The sequence below is a fragment of the Suncus etruscus genome, chromosome 3 (genome assembly GCF_024139225.1).
Source record: "Suncus etruscus isolate mSunEtr1 chromosome 3, mSunEtr1.pri.cur, whole genome shotgun sequence".
Classification (NCBI taxonomy): Eukaryota; Metazoa; Chordata; class Mammalia; order Eulipotyphla; family Soricidae; genus Suncus; species Suncus etruscus.
This window is the reverse complement of record NC_064850.1, coordinates 85,077,803-85,103,079: the sequence shown is the minus strand read 5'-3', so window position 1 is coordinate 85,103,079 and position 25,277 is coordinate 85,077,803. Positions and strand designations below refer to the sequence as shown.

General features: G+C 37.8%; 1 protein-coding gene, 1 non-coding gene and 1 pseudogene across 6 annotated transcripts in view; 2 read left to right on the top strand and 1 right to left on the bottom strand.

The window, feature by feature from the left end:
* Positions 1-25,277, bottom strand: part of APBA1 (amyloid beta precursor protein binding family A member 1) — a 250,818-nt gene that overhangs the window by 92,326 nt on the left and 133,215 nt on the right. The gene's annotated exons all lie outside the window — the stretch shown is intronic.
* LOC126004376 (Y-box-binding protein 1-like) lies at positions 12,537-13,657 on the top strand (annotated as a pseudogene).
* On the top strand, positions 18,576-18,682 carry LOC126004663 (U6 spliceosomal RNA). The gene has a single exon (XR_007493929.1). It is a non-coding gene; the product is annotated as a U6 spliceosomal RNA (small nuclear RNA).

The following is a 25,277-nucleotide window of genomic DNA, read 5'->3' as shown; positions in this document are numbered from 1 at the left end:
CATTACCAGTGTAATCCCTCCTTCCCCCAAGGATTTTAGTACCCCTTTCTTCCAATTCCCCTCTCCAGACTCAGTTGTATGGATCAGTTCTTTCATTGTGTCACAGTTGGCCGTTTTTTTAATATATTTTTTCATTTTAATCATAGTGGCTTACATATCATTGACAATAATATTTTAGGTATATATTAACATAAAGTCAGGGGAATTCCCATCACCGAATAGTCCTCCCTCCATCTCCGTTACCATCCTACCTCCCATATCCTCCTCCCTCACCCGCAGGGCTGCCAGAATAAGTGGTCCTCTCTGTGCCTAGCTTACTATTTAGTGGTCTTACCCTTGTTTGGTCTTGGTACCTGCCTTATTTCCTGCTCTAATTGGGTGGCTGACTAGATAGTTCAAGTTATGTGGTTTTCTTTGAAGAAGAGAAAAGTAATAAACTTGGGGAAAAAATCAAATACGCCAAAAATGAGCAGAGTCCTTCTGGAGCCTCTCATCCTAGGTTGGAGAGACAAAGGGGAAAAAGGTGAAATACCACACCAGTACAAAAAGAGGTGTCAAATAAAATATCCAGTGAGCACTCCAACAATAAAGATAAGCACCACATAAAAGCCATGGTCTTGAGATAAAAAACATGGCAGAGCACATACAGGAAGAAAAGTAAAGAAGAAAAAAAATATAAATGGAGACAACAACTTCAATATCGACACCAAAACAAAGAAATCAACAAAGACTAGATAAGAAAAATTGTTTTGTGCTTTTTCCTTTTTTTTTTTTTTTCTCTCCTGCATAGGCACGGTAAATATTGGGGCCATTTGAAAAGGAATTCCCTTGGCCTAAGAGATACAGGGTTTCTCCACCCTTGAAGTATATTGTCATAGGATTAACTATAGACTCCTTTCAGGTTCATTTACTCTCCCTTGGTGCTTTTGTGGTGTATGGAAGACTTCTGCTCCATCCTGGGTGATAAAATAAGACCTCTGAATCCTAGATTATGAGCACTGACCCAAAGTTACTAAAGAGGGTTATGGGTATAAAGGTAGAGGGTGTTCATTGGACTGGGGGTAGCATAGTGGAATATTGGTCCTTTGGTGGTTGGTTTGATATGATGATATTGTACCCCAAAAGACATTGACAATCTAACAAAAATAAGGTGATGGAGGCTTGTCTCAACTGGAAAATCACATGCTTTGGATGTGTGGGGCCCTGTTCTCTCATCCATACTGGTTATCACCATCCCTTTGTGTTGCTGGGAGAGGACCTTGGAACTGACTTCATTGAAACAAAATCCCCGTATTGCCAACACTAGTAACTGAGAGTGTGACCTCTGGGCTACTAAGCTCCCCTTTTGAAGGGGAATCACCCTCAAAAAACATTGTGAGGGGCCAGATCAATAGTACAGCAGATAAGGTGCTTACTTTGCTCTTCATCAACCCAGATTTGATCCCTGGCATTTCATATAGCCTTCTGAGTACAACCAGTAGTGATTCCTGAGTGCAGAGCCAGGAGTAACCCCCGAGTACTTCAGGAGTGACCCAAAACAAAAACAAGCAAAAACATTGTGAGAAATGATGGAGTGTCTATTCAACAAAATTCTTTCTATAATGACAAATGAGACTATTTCTTTTTCATTTAAATGCTCTCTAAAAGTTTCCTCCTCTTTCTCAATGCAACCTGAGGCATAAATTTTGTTTGATCTCATCTGTACTCAGCTTGTTCCTATATTGTTTGAAAAGTGCTAGTTTCTCATAGATAATGAGATAGAAGAGAACGTGAACAGAAGAGGGCTGGATCAGGTGACTTGTATGTCATCCTTCATTTTGCAAATATTTAATAAGTTCCTGTTCTAAGAGTGACATTGTGAAGTCTTAGAATCATTAATTGTTTAAAACACACACCAGTTCCTTGCCCTTGGGTATCTTGTGTTGTGGAGCTGACCACACAAAAACACAAACACAATGAGGTCTAAGGACTGGGAAGGGAGAAACAAGGGTGGAGATAGGATAAAGCTTTCTAGGCATAAGGAGGAGCATGTTCAAATGATTTGAGGAAGGCATGAGGAGACGCATGATACACCCCCCCAGATATGGATTAATAATGGACTGTCCACTTAATGGGTGTGCAGGGCCAATCTATTAATGTGTTTTATCGAGGGGTCAGGAAGATAGCATAGAGGTCTGGTGTACAAGCTTTGCATGTTCTGGACATGTTCTATCTCTGTTACTTCATGACTTCTAAATGCTTCTTGTTGTAGCCCTGGTGGCCCCCGAGCAATACCAGGTGTCTTTGATGGTCCAGGGCACTGCATGGACTGAGCAACTCTGCATCCTCAGTGCCAGTATTCAGCTGTCAGTCCTGGTTGGCTGAGGACTGTCAAGAGTGACTTCTGGACATCCTGAGTATTTCTTTGTGTTTCTTTTTTAATATATATTAAAATATTTAATTAAAATAATCAATTAAATTATTTTTAAAAGTTTATTAAAGTATATAAACTATTTCTTTTTAATATATTAAACATATTTAATATTTATGTTAAATATAAATCTGTATTTATTTTTATCAATATTTATATAAATATATACTATAGTTCTCATATATGCAAACATGTTTAAATGTATGTAAGAACATCTTACAACTTAATCATAACTAATACTGTATCATTAGCTATGAAAAAAAAGTGCTGACATATTCAACATAAAGATGCTTAGTGGCTGGAGAGATAGTACAGCATGGAAGGTAACCTTGCATACAGCTCAGTTTCTAACTTCCCATAGTCCTTTGAGACGGCTAGGAGTGACCATTAAGTGTGAAGCCAAGAGTAATCCCTGTCACCTCAGAGTGAGGCCCCAAATCCCCAAACTCTCAAAAATTAAAAAATAAAAATAAAATAAGAACATAAAAACAATTCCATGGCTATCTTTTGACTCTCTAAGCAGCTACCAGGCCCCAGTGACAGATTTTAGGAGATAAGATAGTGACAGTTCAAAATGTTGCTACACACTGGATTTCACAGGAGACTGGGGATGGGGGGCTTTAAAACTTACAAAGTTCCTATTTTAAAAAAATAATCTATTCACTGGCAGATTTTAATTTAGAGTTTAGAGTTAGTATTTTTTTCCTACCTACATTTTTTTGAGCTGTTTTGCTAGTTGGTTGCAAAAAGAGTATGGGTGAGGGGCTAGAGTGTCAGGTGAGGTGCTTCCTTTGCATAGGTTGACCGGAGTTTAATCCCCTGAGCATTGCCAGGTGTGCACCCCCCACACACACACACGAGTCTGGATGACTTCTTGACTTCTGGTTTATTTCTGATATAAAAATCTTAATATTCAGTATTACGTAGTTTTGAAGCAGGAGAGAAGAGGCCTTTGAGTGGTTCTATATAATCTTTGTGAGTGATGAATCTGCATACCATGAACTGAAATAATTGAAATAAATATTTAATAACTATTGCTTAATAATTATTACAGTATTAATAATTATTTATAAATAAATCTATCTATATATTTATAAAAATAATTGTTTATTTTATATATTTTATGTTTAATAATTATTAAAGGAATTGAATAATTTCTTTTTTATTTTTACAATATGGAATATGCAGGCTTTTTCTTCCTCCATCTCCCTCACTGAATAAATCTGTAATGTCTTGTCTTTACCAGGCAAGTGTTTGTGATTATAGAAGTACATGGTCATAGTCTAGGAAAGGTGACGGAGAGACCAAAAAGGAACTATTCAAAGATTTGATTTGATTTTGTTTTGTTTTGGTTTGATTTTTGGGCCACTGTGGACAGAGCTCAGGGCTTACTCTTGCCTCTGTGCTCAGGAATCACCCCTTGTGGTGCTCAAGGCTTAGTCCTGGTTTTGTGCTCGAGGATTACTCTTAGGAGGGCTGGGTGGGGGATTTGTGGGGGTGCTGGTCATTCACATGTAGGTTATTCGCACGAAGGGTAAGTTCCTGAGTTGTGATATGCTATCTCTCCTGTCTTGTTTAGAGTTTGAAAGAAATTTCACACAAATCACAGTGGATGGAAAGTTGAACATAAGGTTTCTTGCAGAAATAGGCAGTGGGAATATTTAGAAAGACTGAGAACAAAGGATCATGAAAGACTTTGACAACTACATCAGAGAAGTCTGTTTACACAATTTTAAAATCATTATGAAGTTTAATGAAGTATTTATGAAGTAATGAAGTATTTGCCTTCTAGATGATTTTTATTAATCAGCTGTTTGTTTAAGTTAGTCTAGAAAATTCCCCTCTTGTATGATTCATTGTGCTTTTCTCTATACTCTTATAAAACTCATACTGGGAAGCAAATGGAGAGTCATCAACTAATGCATCATTCTCTATGCATAAAATGAAGATGTCCTACATGAAAATCAATTTACATTGAGTCAAAACACACTTTCACACTGAACTGAGTAATTTATCTTCCTACATCTCCATGGGTTTAACAAGGCAAGAAGAGAAGATAAAATTTCAACATAACTTAATCTTACTCTGTACTGATATTGATGCATTGAAAGAAATACTTAAAATCAATGACACTTCCTGGGCTAATGAGCTACCTACCTCAAGGAGTTGCAGTCATACATGCTTTGCATATGGAAGCCATAGGTTTAATTCCACTTGGGTTCTCCCAGAATGTTAGTGAGTAGCCATCTGAGAACCATCTTTAAAACTGCTGGGTTTTGCCCCAAACTAATAAATATATAAATATAAAGGCAATGTTACTTCCATGTTCAAAGCAGATCACCCTCCATGAATACTGCATAGACAGTGGTACTGTTTATGCCAATGGCTTTCTATTGCTGGTCCATGGACTAAAGCTGACTCACAAATAAATGTGAAAAGAATAAGAACTACTGATTTATGCAATCTATGCTGGTTCTATTCTTAACTCCCCTGCCCCCCATACACCATTGAAAGCAACCCCAAGGAACACTGAGTCGGGTGTAGCCCCTGAGCACTACGAGGCATACAGCCTCCCCAAAGGAAGGGAACCATTTTATCTACTTGGAACTACACTGATGAGCTGTAATTAGTTTTAAAATCTGAATGAAGAGGTAGATTCTTTCTTTTTGCTTTTTGGGCCACACCCAGTGGCACTCAGGGGCTACTCCCGGCTATGTGCTCAGAAATTGCTCCTGGCTGGTGACCATATGGGACTCCAGGGAATCAAACCACTGTCCGTTCTAGGTTAGTATGTGCAAGTGAAATGCCCTACTGTTTGTGCCACTGCTCTGGCCCTGGTAGATTTATTTTGGATAAAGCAGTTTTTAAAAACATAAACTGTAGGTACCTGGAGAGATATTACAATGGGCAAGGAGCTTGCTTTGCACAGAGCTGACCCAGGTTTGATCCTAAGTACCACCAGGAGTGATCCCTGATCTCCACCAGGTATAATTCAAAAAAAAAAAAAAGCAACAACAAAAAAGAGATATGAAGAGGAGGGGAATAATTCATAGGGCTAGAGTGTATGCACTGCACCACTGGGTATGATCAAGTGACCCCCACTTTGCCAACCTGAACATCAAACTGTCAGGCTCACTTACGTGGGTCAAATGTCAAAGACAGTGGATGTAATGCTAGGGGCTGGGGAGTCCTCCTTCCTAAAAAATGGAATTATATCCTATATGTGTATGCATAAAGTGTACTGTATGATGAGAGTGTACATATTTTGTATTCAAAAATGGGCATGCTTTTATCATCCTAGAACAGTGGTTTTGATTTTTTCTTACATGAAGGAAAGCACCAGTCCATTGATGGGCAGATAAAAACTAGTGCAGTAGAGATTTTCAACTTTTTCAAGCCCACAAGATCATCATCAGTCTGGACTGATGGCTGGAAAGTACTGCCCTAGAAAATTCCCTTTACTCCATTTACACTCAATATTCTCAGACACAGCTGTTATTCTGATTTCTCTTACAAGGGAATCAGTTTTCTTCTGGAAATTCACACAAAAAAAGATCTTATAGAATGTTCTGAGTCTGGCTTTAGTTCCACATAATACATGTAAATTTTACTTAGGCCACTGTAATTAACAATCAGGATTTTTTTTTATTGCTACAATTTTGTTGATCTTTTCTCTTATGGATCACTTCCAGTATGGCTTTTCTTTTCTTTTCTTTTTTTTTTTTTTTTTTTGACATATCTTTAGAGGGTTTAAGACTGGGCTAGATAAACATAAGAAATGAACTAGGAATTCTAAATTATAGGTACTTTTTTAAATATAGATTGTTCTGGATATTTTACATTACAAGTTCCTGGCAGAAATAGAATATATCTTTTTCACACCCTATAAAGTGTCGGAGTCAGAATTATTAAGGATCCAATTAAATATTCATTGTACAGCATGGTGTTAATGAATATAAAAGTGTGGAGTGAATCCTATTTGAGTTTGTTGGTTTTCTAGTGTGATGAGCACCATTCTCAGCTCTCAGAAAACAAGGACCCACTGACTGGTGGTGGCAGGGCAGTTAAAGGTGCCAGTGGAAAGCCATATTGATTGGGAGCAGTTCCTCACCAAGAACAAAAATGAAAACCATTATAGTAATTTAGGTTTATCGTAAAGCAACTATGACCAGGTAAATTAAGCAACCTACTCAAGCAATGTTGTATTAAGAAGATGCTAAGAGAAAGGAATAGCGATAATTATCATGTATGGGTTCTTCTATATTACACATGTTAGCTTTAATCCTAACGATTCTAATAAGTGAATGCTGTTATTCCCACATTCCAGGTAAGGAAGGAAATTCAGTGGTATTAAATAAAGGTCATGCAGCAAACATTAGCAAAGCAGAGTTGGATCTGGGGGGCCTCAAAGCATCACATTCCCATGCTCTCCAATTCTTTTTGAACTAAGAAAGATATAATCATAAAAAGAAGAGACACCACATTCTATAATCAAAGACATCAGATACCAGAGCTCAATGATGAGCATCCATACTTTTGGATGAAAAGCATTCCCTAGGATGCCATAAAAATCGGTACACAAACAAACCTCCAAGCCAGTGTCAGGGACTTGCAGGAGCTTAAATATTATAAAACAAAGGCTCTTCTGATGATGGCTTATAAGAATTGCTTTCAGCAGTGCTTCAGTGCTGCAGCCGTCAAAACATTTCATCATTTCTCTTTTTTCCTGCCTTAAAAATAAAATTATTTTGATTGTACGATTTTGCTACTTGCCTTTCAAATAAGGAAAACCCTTTCAGAATAGCAAAGAATGTTAGATATTTTTCGGTTAAAACACACAGACAACTCAGAATCTAAAGATAAGTCTTTCTATCAGAGCTTTTTCTATTCATTTTGATTCAGTAGTAAGGACACCTGCAGAAAGTTCAAGAATCTTTACAAGGCTTCTTAACACTGTTAAAGATAAAAAAAAATGATAACAACCTAAGGGAGAAGGAGACTGATGGATGATTCCACCTATCAGTTGCTCATGTCCTGAAAAGACAATATTTTCATAAATTACGCATTTGAATGAAGTGAGGCATTGTATACAAGAACACTGCACTGTCAGAAATTCATTTGGCTTGGAGGCAATCTGTTTCTTCTAAATGGTAGCTGATAATTTAATCATGAAAATAGAATATTTGCACAGCCATTTCCAGAGCCTATGATGGGAAGCTGCTCAGCCCAGATTTTAGATATCCATTAGGCTGTATGCACAAAAATAAAAAAACACAAAGCCATGCCAGTAATTTTTCATTCCTCCCTTTATGGTCTATTTGACAATTTAATGTAGGAACTGGGGCTACCCAAAAGACATTTTTCTCATTAATGAGAATGTCTTCTGTTATATTACAATTTTCATAAATATACATTTAATGTCTGAAAATGTTAAACTACGGGACTGCACAATAATCTGTTCAAAAGTTGTTCAAGGGGTTTGAGAGTCCAGGAGTTGAGGTGATTTTTTTGAATCCCACTGAAGCCAGATCAATCCACTGTCAGGGGTCACTCCTGAGCACAGAACATTGAGAAGTTCCTGAGCATAGCTGGATGTGACCCCAAATCAAAGCAAAACAAAACAAAAACTCAAAACAACAACAACAACAAAAACTAAGCGTTCTTAAGAGGTTTGAGTCCCCTTGGAGAAGATCAGCCATTTGGGTTGACAATTCAATGCAATAACATGAGGGTGTGGTGCTACTCAGGCACTGGGCCATCTGGGTAGAGCTCAAAGCCTCTCAGATAATACCTGGTGATACTCCAGGGACCATGTGATGCAGAGGATTAGATCAATTTGGCCAAACTCAGGGGTGTGTGTGTGTGTGTGTGTGTGTGTGTGTGTGTGTGTTAATGTCATGTACCTTAACCCCTGTACTAACTTAACCCCTGTACTAACTTCCCAGAACTCTTCAAACTTTTCTTTTCTTTTCTTTTTCTTTTTCTAATTAATTGGGTCACATCCAGTGATGCTCAGGGGTCATTGTTGGCTTTGCACTCAGAAATTGCCCCTAGCATGCTCATGGGACCATATGGGATTCGGGAATTAAACCACCATCAGCCCTGGGTCGGCAGCATACAAGACAAATGCCCTACCACTGTGGTATCTCTCTGTCCCCATTCAAACTTTTTAAAAAAACTCAATTGTCTCAATATACACAAGAGTTCAGAGAGACAGGCATCACTTCTGTAGACTGGTGTATAGGGAATATAATTGCCACAACAATTTAGTTATCAGGTAGAACAGTTTTTGAAATTCATACTAGTCATTTGAATTTTCTCTTTAGGCTATTGTCTTTTCTACTCACTTATTTATTGAGATCTTTATGAATTATTTATGTTATGAGGATACATCTATTTAATTTTCCATATTTTTTTTCTTTTTGGGTCATACTCAGTGGCATTTTGGGATTACTCCTGGTTCTATGCTCAGAAATTACTTTTGGTAGGCTCAGGGGACCATATGTGGTGCAGGAAATCAAACCCTGGTTGGCCATATGCAAGACAAATGTCCTATCTGCTGTGCTATGCTTAGGCCCCAAATAACTTTCAATTTTTATGGAAGGTTTAATATAAACTTAATTGAGGATTTCCAAATTGTGCTAAAAGGTGGGGGTATGAGGTAGATAACAAAAGGAAAGAAAAAGATTCCAAACCAAACCATTTTTATGTTTATGGATCTGTATGAATTGCTACTTGAGCCCAAACCAGGAAAGCATTTAGATTACAACTATGGACTCATATGTTGGGTGCCCAACCAAACCCAATAATCCACAGGAACCCATAAAACACAGCAATCACATAAATATAAGTCAGATAAATCTACTGATATTGCACTTATATTTCTCCCCCCACTTTATAGGAAGTGGAAAATATCAAAACAGCTGAAATTTCTCTCAATCAAGAATAAAACTTTGAGGCAGTAAGAATAAAATCAAAGTAATTATATCTTTGTTCAGTACACATATTGAACAACCAACATGTTAGAGGTAGATATGAAAAACCACAAAGACATGACAAGAAAGTAGTTGGTCCCAGTGTGCTGAATAGCTTATCATATTTTACATAAGAGCAGTCAATGACAACTTCCATTGGGTAAGAGTTCTGATGAGTTCAGGGTGATAGTATGAAGTACCATTATAGATTATTACTCTTTGAAGAGGAGCCAATAGTTAGTGCTTAAACAATCTGAACATTATTTATTCCTTAGAGATAGGGGTGATGTTTGCCCTTAAGAGCCATTTTAGCTCTTCAATTATACAGCAAAATTAACTGTGACAGCTTGTTTTATTCCTCTTGTGTCAACCAAAAACACCCACAGGATATATCATTTGGTGATCAAAGCCTTACATTTAAAAAGTAAAGAAAGATTTAGAAGTCAGACTGTACAAAAACAGACCAGAGAAGAAATTAGCTTACATTCACTAAAATGTTCTCAAGGGCAAAGATTCATGGTAATAAATGGAAGCATTTCAAGCTTGAAGGAGGTTACCTGTGGGAGACTGCATGGATCACTGCTGGGATCACTGCATTTCACCAGCCTATAAATGGAGCTGCCTATAACATTTCTAGGTCAGCAGAAGATATAGAAGAGATACTAAAATTTGTTAAAATGTGAGGCTTTCATGAATCATTTATAAGGGGGTTAAGAATGCTATAAATTAGAAATAGCATGTAAAATCTAGAATATCATCAGCATGTACTGAACCATGTTACAAGAAAGGCACGAGACAGATACCAAAACACAGAGTGTGATAGTAGTACTGATAAGTCCCATGCTCTCAAATTCACAAAGAATATTGGCATCCATTTCCAGGGATGGTTTGAAGCCAAGGTGGGCCACCTCCCCTGTTACTAGCCACCCCCAAGCCCCTGTACTTCCAAAGTTCCAGCAGTCAAGCCCATGATCCAGAGCCTTCTGACATGCCTGAGCAACCAGTGAACACCATAGACACATCTAACTCTTGGAAGAAAGATATAACTAGCAGGGAAAAAAATCATGGACATATCAGCCTCACAGCTGATCAAACTGGGGCCCTTTAGTGGGGAAAAGGGAAAGTGCCCTTCCCTGTTGAAGCCCTTAGGGCTGCTCATACAGACCTGCTCTACATCTGCAACTATGCCAATGGCCCAGCTTCAATGCTTCTCATTTGTCTCTGCAGAGACTTTTTGCCATCAAAAAATTGCAGGTATGCTGGTTTTGTGGTTGACATCTCCAGGGACAGTTTGGAACCAGACCAGGCCATCTCCCCAATGCCTCTGTACTTCCAGAAGTCCCCACAGCCAGGCCCATAATCCAAAGACTTCCACTATGTCTGCACAAGTAGCCATAGGTGACTTGCACACCCTAGACTCAACTAATTTTTGAGAGGCACAACTAGCAGGGAAAACTCATGGGCATACAGGTTTCACAGCTGATCACACTAGGGCCCTTGACAAGGTTCCCATAAACCACTGATGTCACCATATGAACTCATCAGCCCATCTCCATAATTCTCAAAGTCATGGATCACATGACCAGTTATATACTTTATATGGCTGTATAACACTTCCATAATTCTAATAATGATTTACCAGTAGGAATACACGAAATTAGATGTGAAATTATCATATTAGTCACATAAGCTCAAAAAGTAGAACCAACAATAGAATGCTTACCTAGAAATACTGTATACAGCTTAGTAGACATACAGACAATGACAGTAAGACCCTGTTATTAGTTATGACAATTTTCAAAATTTTTCTTTAATAATTTTTTGATAATTTTATTACCATTTAGTTATACCAAGCAATATTAAGTAAACTATTTATACCTGCCAAGGGGCAGGATTTTGGAAGGTTGGAAAACTGATGACAAGGGTGGAAAGAAGTTACATTGGTAGTGGATTGGTGTTGGAATAGTAAATGCCAGAAATAACTTTATTATGAACAACTCTGTAAACCACAATGTCTAAAATTAAAAAAAATTAAAAAATTTTAATTAAAAATGTGTCCAAATCTACTTAGGGTTACAATGTGATGTAAGCTGCGAAACTTATTAAATGATCCAATAAACACAGCCTAAAATTTATTCAGGAAGAAACTTTTTGATTAAGTCTTCAACATCATCAAAGAAAGACTTCATGTAATACCTTCTATAAGCAAATTCTATGATCCAAGGACAATGAATAACTTCATATTTGTCATTAAATTCATAAGTCTTATTTAGGACAACAGACTCTTGATCTCCTACCACTTGCATTTCCAGCCTTGCTATTCCAAATAAAGTATTTTCAAGCCCAAAGATGGTTTATTTGTGGGGTGAGGGGTGGTTTGGGATCTTATCCAATGACACCTTTCCCTTGGTACCACATATGAGTTGTCAAAAGATCAGAGAAAGGAGAAGAAGGAAAAGGCAGGACCAGATATTTGGATCTGGATGATTTTTTGAACAATATGATCATTAATTATCAAATTGAAGGCTACATGTGGCAGAGCATCTTTATTTTCCTTAATTTATTTTTTGTCTTATGAAATATCCAGGATCAAAAGGGGGATTAAAATAAAATAAATAGCCAAAATATGATAACAATATAAATGTCCAATGGCAGATGAAAAACTAAAGTTGTGGTAAATATATGCAATGAAATACAATACAGTCACCAAGGGTGAAATCTTGAAGTTTTCTGCAACGTGGATAGAGCTGGTGAAATAAGTGAAATAAGTCAGAGGAAGTACAAATATTGAATGGTTTTACTCATCTGTGGTTTATTTTAAAAAGGGGAGATAAACAGTATGGAATGGTGATCAATACCTGGTCCCGGATTATAAAACCGACAGTACCGAACAGGGAAGTAAAGTGGGAGGGAAAATAATAAAGGGATCTGAAAGCAATATAAGGAATGTGGTGAGAGTCCTGGCTACTTTGGTGAGAGTGAGGTATATTATAAAAATAAACATTTTAAAAAGAAAAAAAGAAAAATAAACATTAACACTATTATAAACATGTGACCTCAACTATGCTACATCACTGCTGTGTAATGAAATGTGCATACAACCATCAGATAGATGGGCGAGGAACTGTGAGGTTGTCTTGGCTTCACACAAGATGACATCCTCATGCTCTCTGTTAATATTCATCCCCACTAATAAAACATTTGTCACTGCTGATTACTTTAGGCTTTTTCTTGAATTTTATATAAGAATCATAGAAAAGAGTTCGACCGGGAGCAGGAGTGGAGAGCGAACCCCAGAAAGTCCTAAGCAGCCCCACCACCACGGCCAGCCTAGTTACCATCGCACCCCGGGAGGAACCACAGCTGACCCCAGTCGCCAGCCCCGCAACCACGAACAGCGAGGCCGAGATCCAGCAGCCGCAGACAGCAAGCCTTGCACCACGGGCAGCGGCGCAGGAGGGGCGGCCCGGGCGGTGGGGACAAGAAGGTCATCGCAACGAAAGTGTTGGGAACAGTAAAAAGGTTTAGTGTAAGGAACGGATACAGTTTCATCAACAGTAGTGACACCAAGGAAGATGTCTTTGGATACCAGAGTGCCAGAAAGAAGAATAACCCCAGGAAGTACCTTCGCAGTGTAGGAGATGGAGAGACTGCAGAGTTTGATGTTGTTGACGGAGAAACGGGTGGGAAGGCAGCAAATGTTTCAGGCCCTGGTGGAGTTCCAGTGCAAGGCAGTAAATATGCAGCAGACGTAACCCTTATCAACGCTACCCACGTCGCAGGGGTCCTCCACGCAATTACCAGCAGAATTACCAGAATAGTGAGAGTGGGGAAAGAATGAGGGATCAGAGAGAACTCCAGAAGGCCAGGCCCAACAACAACGCCTGCCCTACCGCAGGCAACGGCTCCCACCTTACTACATGCAGTAAGTACTATGGGCATTGAGCATAGTATTCCAACCCTCCTGTACAGGGAGAAGTGATGGAGGGTGTGCTGACAACCAGGGTGCGGGAGAACAAGGTAGACCAGAGAGGCAGAATCTGCATCGAGATTATAGAACCTTGATTGCGCAGAGGCCCTCCTCCTCAAAGACAACCTAGAGAGCTTGGCAATGAAGAAGACAAGGACAGTCAAGGAGATGAGACCCAAGGTCAGCTGGTGTAACTTCAATTACCGACGCAGACGCTCAGAAAAACCTAAATCACAAGATGGCAAAGAGACAAAAGTAGCCAATCCACCAGCTGAGAGTTCCCTCTCTCCGGAGGCTGAGTAGGGCAGGGCTGAGTAAATGCTGGTTTACCATCTTTACCATCATCTGGTTTAGCCATCTAACAAGAAGAAATGAATATGAAATTCCAGCAATAAGAAATGAACAAAAGATTGAAGCTAAGTGCTTGCTTTTTGCTCATTTACCAGATAACCAGAACTATCTGCATTATCTATGCAGCATGGGATTTTTATTGTTTTTTTTTACCTAAAGACGTCTCTTTTTTGGTAATGACAAATGTATTTTTAGAAAAAAAGAAGCCTAGTTTGTTTTCAATACACCTTGAAAATTTTTTAAATTGTTTCATATCCGGTCAAGTTGAGATTTTTAAGAACCTCATTTTTTAATTTGTAATAAAAGTTTACAATTTGAATTTTTTTCAAAAAAAAAAAAGTCAAGCACAAGCCCTTGTTAATAAAGGTCTTAAGTAATAATAATAAAAAAATCATAGAAAAGGTAGACTTCATATTTGCCTTCTTTAGTGCCTATCAAGAAAGCTATTAAGCTTATTTTTATCAGTAGTTTATTCTATCACGCTGTATTACATGTCATTATCACCCATAATGTTGGTTTACAGAGTACAGAATTTCAGGTTACTTTTTGACTGTTAGTTTCTGTTTTAATTTGTTTGGGGACACACTGGCAGTGCTTAGAGGTTGTTCCATCCTCTGTACTTATAGGTAGCTCCCAGGGGTGCTCAGGGAACCATGTGATGATGCTACAGATCTAATCTGGGCCTCCCTCATGCAAAGTATACACTTGGCCTCTTGAGAGATCTCAGCATGGTAGTTATTTACTTATTTTTAAAATCAGCTTTCGAAGATGTTACTTCAAAAATCTTTTTGTCAAATAGATGTGAACTTCCCACTGAATTGTTTTCCTTTAATGGAAATTTGACCTTGTCCTCAGTTGCTTATTTCCTCCTTTTCTGGTTATGTAACGTGCTCCTTATATTCTTGGCGTTCTGAAATTTCCATATGTTATATCAAAAGGAGAGTGTGGTTTTTTGTAATGCTAACAGGACAGAGAATAACATACATTACTCATCAGTAGGCTGATTACTCTGGGTCTAGAGGGATCAATTTCCCAGACTTTTGCTCCACTGTTAGACTAGGACATGGACTTAATTTGACAAATGCAATTTTTAAAGATTCCATTCTGCAAAAAAGCATGACCCTTGAGAGGCTCATCTTTACATATAGAAAACTTTCAGGTCCCTGCTTGCACAAGTCCAGTTCTCTCTCCTGTCACTGCCTGCATGGGAGTTGACCAGATCCAAAAGCTCCCAGGTCAGAACTGCAACCTGCTTATCTGACATCTTTGAGTTAGTTTCCACTTCCTTTCTCACACTGGGTGATTTTATTTCTTTCTTTTGATCTCTATCTGATGTTCCACCCATTTTTCTATTTCTTTTGCACATTAAGGAGATTCTGCATGACCTTTGACCACCAAGCTGTCAGAATTTGAAGCTGATTCAATCACTCATCTTTTATGTATCTGCCTCATATGGGCCTTTGAGTGCCTAACAAGCAGCCCTAAATCCAAGTAGAGCTGATTTTTCATCACCACTTTAACAACTAACTAACTGTTGATATTTGGTAGATCATCTTTCTTGATTTTTAAAAAAAGGAGGATAAATATTCTTAGCACAATGGATACTGTGAAGATAAATCAGATGAGCACATGTAAAACACTTAGCACATTTCATATTCATCAAAAGCTCGTTTTAACATTGATAATATAAAACAAGGAATGCTATTAAACTTATCCAGGAGTCAAATTTATGTACAAGTTGATGCTAATAGAAACATCAGAGTATCTTTGATAAAAAAAAAACTAAATATGGCAATGTGGATATATAACACTGCTCTTTATAAATATTGTTCTACAGCAGTCCTGTGCTTTCAGGGCTTAAATATTCTGAGCTGAACTTTCCAAAGTTGGAGAAAATCTTTAAAAATTAGATGGAGAACATTAAGAGAGAGGAAGAACATTGACACTTTGGTCTTCTCAAAACCCAAGCCATTGTTCTTGCTTCCTTTATCAAATAAGCCACAACGACAAAAAGATGAACCAGTATGAACCAGATGAACTAATTGAACACTGTTAATCATCGCAGACCTGGAATTAACAGCTCATCATTAAGATAGAAGGATCCTACTTTGCTTTTTGGTATTAGTTTTATTTGTTTGTTTTGTTTTTGAGTCATACATAAGGTGCTCAGGGATAATTCCTTGTGCTGTGCTCAGGGTCACTCCTGGTGTCAGTGAAGATCCACCAACTCCTTGAGCCCAGTTTGGTGACATACAAGGCCACTACAACTCTCTTCAATCCTGAAGATTCTATTTTGAACCATGTGACTGTAGTGATGTTTTCTTATTATAGATAAAGTAATGTTATTACTAATAGAAGGAAAGTAGACTTTCCCTGGAAAAGGCTGGAATGTTCAGAGAATAAGGTAAGCCTTAACTTCGGGTCAGAGCAAAATTATGCAACATCATCAAAGAAAATTCATTATTGGTTTATTATGAACCAAACCAGCACAGTCAACCAAGACTTGTGATTCACAAGACTTGTGATTATTGGAGATCTAAATGGATTTTTCAATTTTACACACATCGTTTGTGACTCTGAGGTATCTTTTAAGGAGGATGTGATTGACACAATATTTATTTCTGCTATTTTTCTTCTAACAGTTTTTTTTGAGATGATAATTTTTCACAATTTAAAAGACAGAAAATCAGTAGTTTGATTGCCTTGATTTCTTAGACTTCTAAAGTATATCTGGTATATACCTGATAATATTTTCTATGCATATTTAAAGGAACTGATTTTCTTCTATAAGATCAAATCAAACATTTAATTCACAAGTAATTTTTGAAGTATTATAATGGATCAGTAAGAAAATCATATCTTAGATTATAAATATTACTGACATTCAAAATACTCTAGATTTTGATCTTGTTTGAATTTTTGCTTTAGTCAAAAAATTTAAAGATTAAGGAATGCAGAAAAACAACATGTTGTGTTTGTTTGACCTATGTAAAGAAAAGCACTTGAACTCCCAAACAGAAAAGAAATTCTATCTTTAAAAGATAGCAACCTTTTAAAATATTAAATTAAAAAAATATTAAAAGCAGGTAACAGATACTATGGGATAGTATCTGCCATTGCAAATGGTCACCCAAAGGCCTGCCAGGAGTTTTCCCTGTGTCACCATCCTTGCAAATAAAAGCAGTATGACAAACAGTAATGGTGAACTTGAATACCATAAAAAACAATACTTTTAAAATTCACTATCATCAGTAGTTCCAAATCATGTCATTTACAAAATATATCTTGCTACTTTTGAAATAAAGTTTTTCTTTATCTTTAATACAATTTAAAACCACTTTACTATATATTTCAAATCATCTTTGCTGTAGGCTTCAGCAGAGCCCGTATTCTGGGTCATTTACCTTACATATCTTTCTATTTTTTGTCAGTAGTTGGGTGCTATTTTCAGTTCTGTGCTCAGGAATAATCACTGGTGGTACTTAGGACCATGTGGTGCTGGAGACTACATCCAGGCTTGCAAGCTAAGTATAATCTCAGTTTATTGAGTTATCACTTCATCCATTTAATTAATTTGTACAGTGAACTTTTATCTCAAATCTGTCTTCTGCTATACACATAAAGTCACCTAAATCTGGCAAGATGTGTATCATCTAAATTATGCTTATATTTAGTTACACAGGATCCTTATTCAATTTAAGGAGAACAGGGCCAGAGAGATAGCCAGTGGTAGGGCATTTACCTTGCATTAGGCCAACCATGGAGGGACCTGGTTCAATTCACAGCATCCTATGTGGTCTCCCAGCCTGCCATGAGGTGATTTCTGAATGCAGAACCAGGAGTAACCCCTGAGCGACACTGGATGTGGTCCAGAATCTAGTCAATCAATGTATCAATAAATAAATAAATAAATAAATAAAGTTAAAAATAAAATTAAGGAGAAAGTATTTCTATATCTAACTTGTTTCTTCAGTTTATAATAGTGGGCTTTTTCTTATACACCAATAATGATAGAGAAGTAATTGACATTAAAAAAAATACCATTAGGGCCGGAGAGATAGCATGGAGGTAAAGCATTTGCTTTGCAGCCAGAAGGATGGTGGTTCTAATCTCGGCATCCCATGTGGTCCCCCTAGCCTGCCAGGAGCAATTTCTGAGCATAGAGCAAGGAGTAACCCCTGAGTGCTGCTGGGTGTGACTCCAAAAAACAAACAAACAAACAAACAAACAAAAAACCCAATACCATTCACATTAGTGTCCCACAAACTCAAATATCTTAGAGTCAACTTAACTAAAGAGGTGAAGAACCTATACAAAGAAAACTACAAAACCTTGCTTCAAGAAATAAAAAAGGACACAAGAAAATGGAGACACATATCTTGCTCATGGATTGGAAGGATTAACATAATTAAAATGGCAATACTCCCCAAAACATTGTACAGATTTAATCCCTCTAAGGACACCCATGACATTCTTCAAAGAAGTGGATCAAACACTCCTGAAATTCATTTAGAACAATAAACACCCAAGAATAGCTAGAGAAACCCTTGGGAAAAGAAATATGGGGGCATCACTTTACCCAACTTTAAATTGCATTACAAAGCTATAGTTATTAAAAACAGCATGGTATTGGAATAAAGACAGACCCTCAGATCAGTGGAATAGACTTGAGTATTCAGAGAATGTTCCCCAGACATGCAATTAATTAATATTTAAAAAAGGGGCAAGAAATCCAAAATGGAGCAAATAAAGCCTCTTCAACAAGTGGTGTTGGGACAACTGGTCAGCCACCTGCAAAAGAGTGAACTCAGACCTCCATCTAACACCATGCAGAAAAACCAAATCCAAATGGATTAAAGACCTTGATTTAGTGCTCGCTTTGGCAGCACATGTACTAAAATTGGAACAATACAGAGAAGATTAGCATGGCCCCTGTGAAAGGATGACACGCAAATTCATGATGCAAAGACCTTGATTTAAAACCCAAAACCATAAAGTATATTGAACAACACGTAGGTAAATCACTCCATGACATTGAGACTAAAGACATCTTCAAAGAGGAAACAGCACTCTCCAAACTAGTGGAAGCAGAGCTAGACAAATGGGACTATACTAAGATGAGAAGCTTCTGAACCTCAAAGAAAATAGTGACGAGGATATAAAAGCCCCCACAGAATGGGAGAAACTATTCACCCAATACCCATTAGACTAGGGACAAATATCAAAGATATACAAGGTACTGATACTTAATAAGAAAAAACATCTAATCCTATCAACAATTGATCAAAGAAATAATACAAATGGCCAAAAGGCACATTAAAAAAGTGCTCCACATGACTAATCATCAGGGAGATGCAAATCAAAACAAAATCAAAAAACATGTGAGGTACCATCACATGCCACAGAGATTGACACACATCACAAAGAACAAGAATAATCAGTGCTGGTGGGGATGTGGGAAGGAAGAAACTCTGATTCACTGCTGGTGGGAATAATATGGAATTCCTCAAAAAACTGGACATTGAGCTCCCATATGATCCAGCTATACCAATCAATCATAGGGATATACCCTAGGAACACAAAAATGCAATACAAAAATCCCTTCCTCACACTTATATTTATTGCAGTGTTATTTACAATAGCCAGACTCTAGAAATACCAAGATGCTCTTCTACAGATGAATGGCTAAAGAAATTGTGGTACTTATGCACAATGAAATACTATGCAACTGTCAAGAGAGATGAAGTCATGAAGATATCCTATACATGGATGGACACGGAAACTATTATGCTGAGTGAACTAAGTCAGAGGGAAAGAGGAGAGAGACATACAATAGTCTCACTTATCTATGGATTATAAGAAAAATAAAAGGGCAAATGTCCTACCTTCATGCTATCTCTCCTACCCCTGAAAAGAAAATTTCTTAAATGCAAATATTAAACTTTATTAACACTATGGCTCACACCCTCCCAAATAACCCATAGACTAGCCTTTCCTACTTAACTTACTGGCTCATATTATTACAAGTTTACTGACTACTTGGTCTGAGTTGTTTTGAGGTAAGAATGCAAATATTGAACTTTATTAACACTATGGCTCACACCCTCCCAAATAACCCATAGACTAGCCTTTCCTACTTAACTTACTGGCTCATATTATTACAAGTTTACTGACTACTTGGTCTGAGTTGTTTTGAGGTGGTCACATCCAACAGTGTTTGGGTGACACTCTCAACTTGCTCAGTGGTTGCTCACAGTATGCTCAGGGATATCACAGGATCTGTGCCATACCTGGGATGAAGCCTGACCTCTCAGCTATTTTCTTTTAACTATTTTCCTTGCTTGGTCTTAATAAAAAAAATTCTAGAAGAAGGGGCTGTGAAGATATCCCAGGAATTAAGACATTTGACTTGCATGCAATCGGACCCAGTACAATCCTTGACAACGATATATGGTTCCCTAAACATTACCAGAAGGTGACCCCTTAGTATAGAGCCAGGAGTAACCCCTAACTACCACCTGGTGTGACCTAACTCTATCCCTCAAAATGTCCTAGAGAGATTGGTCTTTTCATTTCTACCAAGGTTCAGATCACTCTGAAGAATTCAGTCTTTTAGATGAATTGATTTGGATCCTAATTCAAATGGACAGTTTTTTCTGAGTTGTCTGAGAAAACAGAAGAGGAGATCTTTAGCCTTGGTCAAAGGTGTATTATTTCCATAGCAACCACTGACTTTTGTTAATATAAAAGTCACTGGGATAAAATGTCAAGAAACATAAGCTCCCCACTCTAAAAACAAATAGCATGGTCTCTCCTTGATGCCAGTTTTTAATCAAGTTTGTATGGTGGCATTCACTTAAGGAGCAAGGGCCTGTTTTGGGCGATAGTCTATTCTTGATGACATTATCCTCTAATTACCCACATAACACACAACTCCTCAAACTCTAAATTCCAGATGCTCCATCCAGCATTCTCTCCTGATTTCTGTACTCTGATAACATCTCTAGGTTTCAGAGCTCATGCCTGCTAATGAGCAATGAAACTCAGACCTGATTCGAGATAATCTGCAGGTTTAGGGACATTTTAATCTCCAAGTCAATGCTCTAAACCCCAGCAACAGCCTTAATTGCCTTAATACCAGATAATAATCTCTTATCAAAATCTTATGAATATGAGTACACTTATAAAAGCAGTATGTATTTTTGGTTTTTTTGTTGAGGTCACACCCAGTGATACTCAGGGTTAGCTCATAGATTTGTGTTCAGGGATCACTCCTAGTAAGTCTCAGAAGTTTATTTATGATCATGGTGCTTAAATAAGATATTATTTAAAAATTAAAAAAAAAGAAGTCCATTTATGGTGATGTTGTTTCCTGATGACGTTTTCCTGCTCAATGGCTTTGAACCATATTGGAACAAAATTCCATCTGTTTCTGAGTCAGTCAAGCTTTGCATGTCCCTGGGTGCCTTTCTGACCTTGTCTCCCCAAACTGTTTTTTAACTTTCTAAAACACACCAGTCCCATTCTCACTGCAGGGCCTTTGTACCCACCATTTCTTCTGGAACCTCCTTTGCCAGGGAAACCCCAACTGGCTCCTCATCTGCATCCAAACCTGTGCCCAGATAGCACCAGATCCCTTCACCCACCATCATTTGAAGTTCTATTCTGATTTGTAGTTCTTCCTTATCTATTCACATAGCCCTTCACCCACCATCATTCACCCACCATCATTTGAAGTTCTATTCTGATTTGTAGTTCTTCCTTATCTATTCACATAGGATTCAGGTGTCTGCTGTTTAACTATATATCATTTGCATTGCCCTTGAGTATTTGGCTTATAAAATTTAAAATTTGGTCTGTGTTGTTTTCTTTTAATATTCTACTTTCTGGAACAGTGGCAGTACCTCACAGCCAGTATTGGTTAAATGGATGAAGAAATGCTTTATACACTTCAGTACTGTTGAATTTTGTATAGGTAGTGTGCGGTTTTGTTCTTTTACTGTTATTATTATTATTGTTATCAATTATTATTATTACCATATGAGAGGGAGTTTTGGTTCACACCCAGCCATGCTCATGGCTAATTCCTACTTTATGCACAGGGATTATTCCCAGTGGTGTTCAAGGGAACTTATGGGGTGGCAGGTATTGAAGGCAGGTTGAACACATGTAAAACACACACACATATAAAAACAAAGCAAATAAATAAACAAAAATACAATCCTTACCACTGTACTATCTCTCTCACCCCATTCATTTGCTACTTTTTTTTTTTTACAGTTGAAAAATATTATTTGAGACATAACTTCACTAGCATCTCAAGGACCTTTCTTTGAGCCTCTCTTTTTTTTTTTATTTAAACACCTTGATTACATACATGATTGTGTTTGGGTTTTAGTCATAAAAGGAACACCACCCATCACCAGTGCAACATTCCCATCACCCAAGTCCCAAATCTCCCTCCTCCCCCCCCAACCCCCGCCTGTACCCTAAACAGGCTCTACATTTCCCTCATACATTCTCAATATTAGGACAGTTCAAAATGTAGTTATTTCTCTAACTAAACTCATCACTCTTTGTGGTGAGCTTCCTGAGGTGAGCTGGAACTTCCAGCTCTTTTCTCTTTTGTGTCTGAAAATTATTATTACAAGGGTGTCTTTCATTTTTCTTAAAACCCATAGATGAGTGAGACCATTCTGCGTTTTTCTCTCTCTCTCTGACTTATTTCACTCAGCATAATAGATTCCATGTACATCCATGTATAGGAAAATTTCATGACTTCATCTCTCCTGACAGCTGCATAATATTCCATTGTGTATATGTACCACAGTTTCTTTAGCCATTCGTCTGTTGAAGGGCATCTTGGTTGTTTCCAGAGTCTTGCTATGGTAAATAGAGCTGCAATAAATATAGGTGTAAGGAAGGGGTTTTTGTATTGTATTTTTGTGTTCCTAGGGTATATTCCTAGGAGTGGTATAGCTGGATCGTATGGGAGCTCGATTTCCAGTTTTTGGAGGAATCTCCATATCGCTTTCCATAAAGGTTGAACTAGACAGCATTCCCACCAGCAGTGGATAAGAGTTCCTTTCTCTCCACATCCCCGCCAACACTGTTTATTCTCATTCTTTGTGATGTGTGCCATTCTCTGGGGTGTGAGGTGGTATCTCATCGTTGTTTTGATTTGCATCTCCCTGATGATTAGTGATGTGGAACATTTTTTCATGTGTCTTTTGGCCATGCGTATTTCTTCTTTGTCAAAGTGTCTGTTCATTTCTTCTCCCCATTTTTTGATGGGGTTAGATGTTTTTTTCTTGTAAAGTTCTGTCAGTGCCTTGTATATTTTGGAGATTAGCCCCTTATCTGATGGGTATTGGGTGAATAGTTTCTCCCACTCAGTGGGTGGCTCTTGTATCCTGGGCACTATTTCCTTTGAGGTGCAGAAGCTTCTCAGCTTAATATATTCCCATCTGTTAATCTCTGCTTTCACTTGCTTGGAGAGTGCAGTTTCCTCCTTGAAGATGCCTGTAATGTCCTGTAGTGTTTTGCCTATGTGCTGTTCTATATATCTTATGGTTTTGGGGCTGATATCGAGGTCTTTAATCCATTTGGATTTTACCTTTGTACATGATGTTAGCTGGGGGTCTAAGTTTAATTTTTTGCAAGTGGCTATCCAATTGTGCCAACACCACTTGTTGAAGAGGCTTTCCCTGCTCCATTTAGGATTTCCTGCTCCTTTATCAAAAATTAGATGGTTGTATCTCTGGGGAACATTTTCTGAGTATTCAAGCCTATTCCACTGATCTGAGGACCTATCCTTATTCCAATACCATGCTGTTTTGATAATTGTTGCTTTGTAGTACAGTTTAAAGTTGGGGAAAGTAATTCCTCCCATATTCTTTTTCCCAATGATTACTTTAGCTATTCGAGGGTGTTTATTGTTCCAAATGAATTTCAAAAGTGTCTGATCCACTTCTTTGAAGAATGTCATGGGTATCTTTAGAGGGATGGCATTAAATCTGTATAATGCCTTGGGGAGTATTGACATTTTGATGATGTTAATCCTGCCAATCCATGAGCAGGGTATGTGTTTCCATTTCCGTGTGTCCTCTCTTATTTCTTGGAGCAGAGTTTTATAGTTTTCTTTGTATAGGTCCTTCACATATTTAGTCAAGTTGATTCCAAGATATTTGAGTTTGTGTGGTACTATTGTGAATGGGGTTGTTTTCTTAATGTCCATTTCATCCTTATTACTATTGGTATATAGAAAGGCCATTGATTTTTGTGTGTTAATTTTGTAGCCTGCCACCTTGCTATATGAGTCTATTGTTTCTAGAAGCTTTTTGATAGTCTTTAGGGTTTTCTAAGTAGAGTATCATGTCATCTGCAAACAGTGAGAGCTTGACTTCTTCCTTTCCTATCTGGATTCCCTTGATATCCTTTTCTTGCCTAATCGCTATAGCAAGTACTTCCAGTGCTATGTTGAATAGGAGTGGTGAGAGAGGACAGCCTTGTCTTGTGCCAGAATTTAGAGGGAAGGCTTTCAGTTTTTCTCCATTGAGGATAATATTTGCCACTGGCTTGTGGTAGATGGCCTTCACTATATTGAGAAAGGTTCCCTCCATTCCCATCTTGTTGAGAGTTTTGATCAAGAATGGGTGTTGGACCTTATCAAATGCTTTCTCTGCATCTATTGATATGATCATGTGGTTTTTATTTTTCTTGTTATTGATGTTGTGTATTATGTTGATAGATTTACGGATGTTAAACCAGCCTTGCATTCCTGGGATGAAACCTACTTGATCGTAGTGGATGATCTTCTTAACGAGGCATTGAATCCTATTTGCCAGGATTTTGTTGAGGATCTTTGCATCTGCATTCATCAGTGATATTGGTCTGTAATTTTCTTTTTTGGTAGCGTCTCTGTCTGGTTTAGGTATCAAGGTGATGTTGGCTTCATAAAAGCTATTTGGAAGTGTTTCTGTTTGTTCAATTTCATGAAAGAGTCTTGCCAAGATTGGCAGTAGTTCCTCTTGGAAAGTTTGATAGAATTCATTAGTGAATCCATCTGGACCTGGGCTTTTGTTTTTCGGCAGACATTTGATTACTGTTTTAATTTCATCAATGGTGATGGGGGTGTTTAGATATGCTACATCCTCTTCCTTCAACCGTGGAAGATTATAAGAGTCCAAGAATTTATCCATTTCTTCCAGGTTCTCATTTTTAGTGGCGTAGAGTTTTTCAAAGTAGTTTCTGATTACCCTTTGAATCTCTGTCATATCAGTAGTGATCTCTCCTTTTTCATTCCTGATACGAGTTATCAAGTTTCTCTCTCTCTCTTTCTTTGTTAGGTTTGCCAGTGGTCTATCAATCTTGTTTATTTTTTCAAAGAACCAACTTCTGCTTTCGTTGATCTTTCGGATTGTTTTTTGAGTTTCCACTTCGTTGATTTCTGCTCTCAGCTTTGTTATTTCCTTCTGTCTTCCTATTCTTGGGTCCTTTTGTTGAGCATTTTCTAGTTCTATTAGCTGTGTCATTAAGCTACTCAGGTAAGCTCCTTCTTCCTTCCTGATGT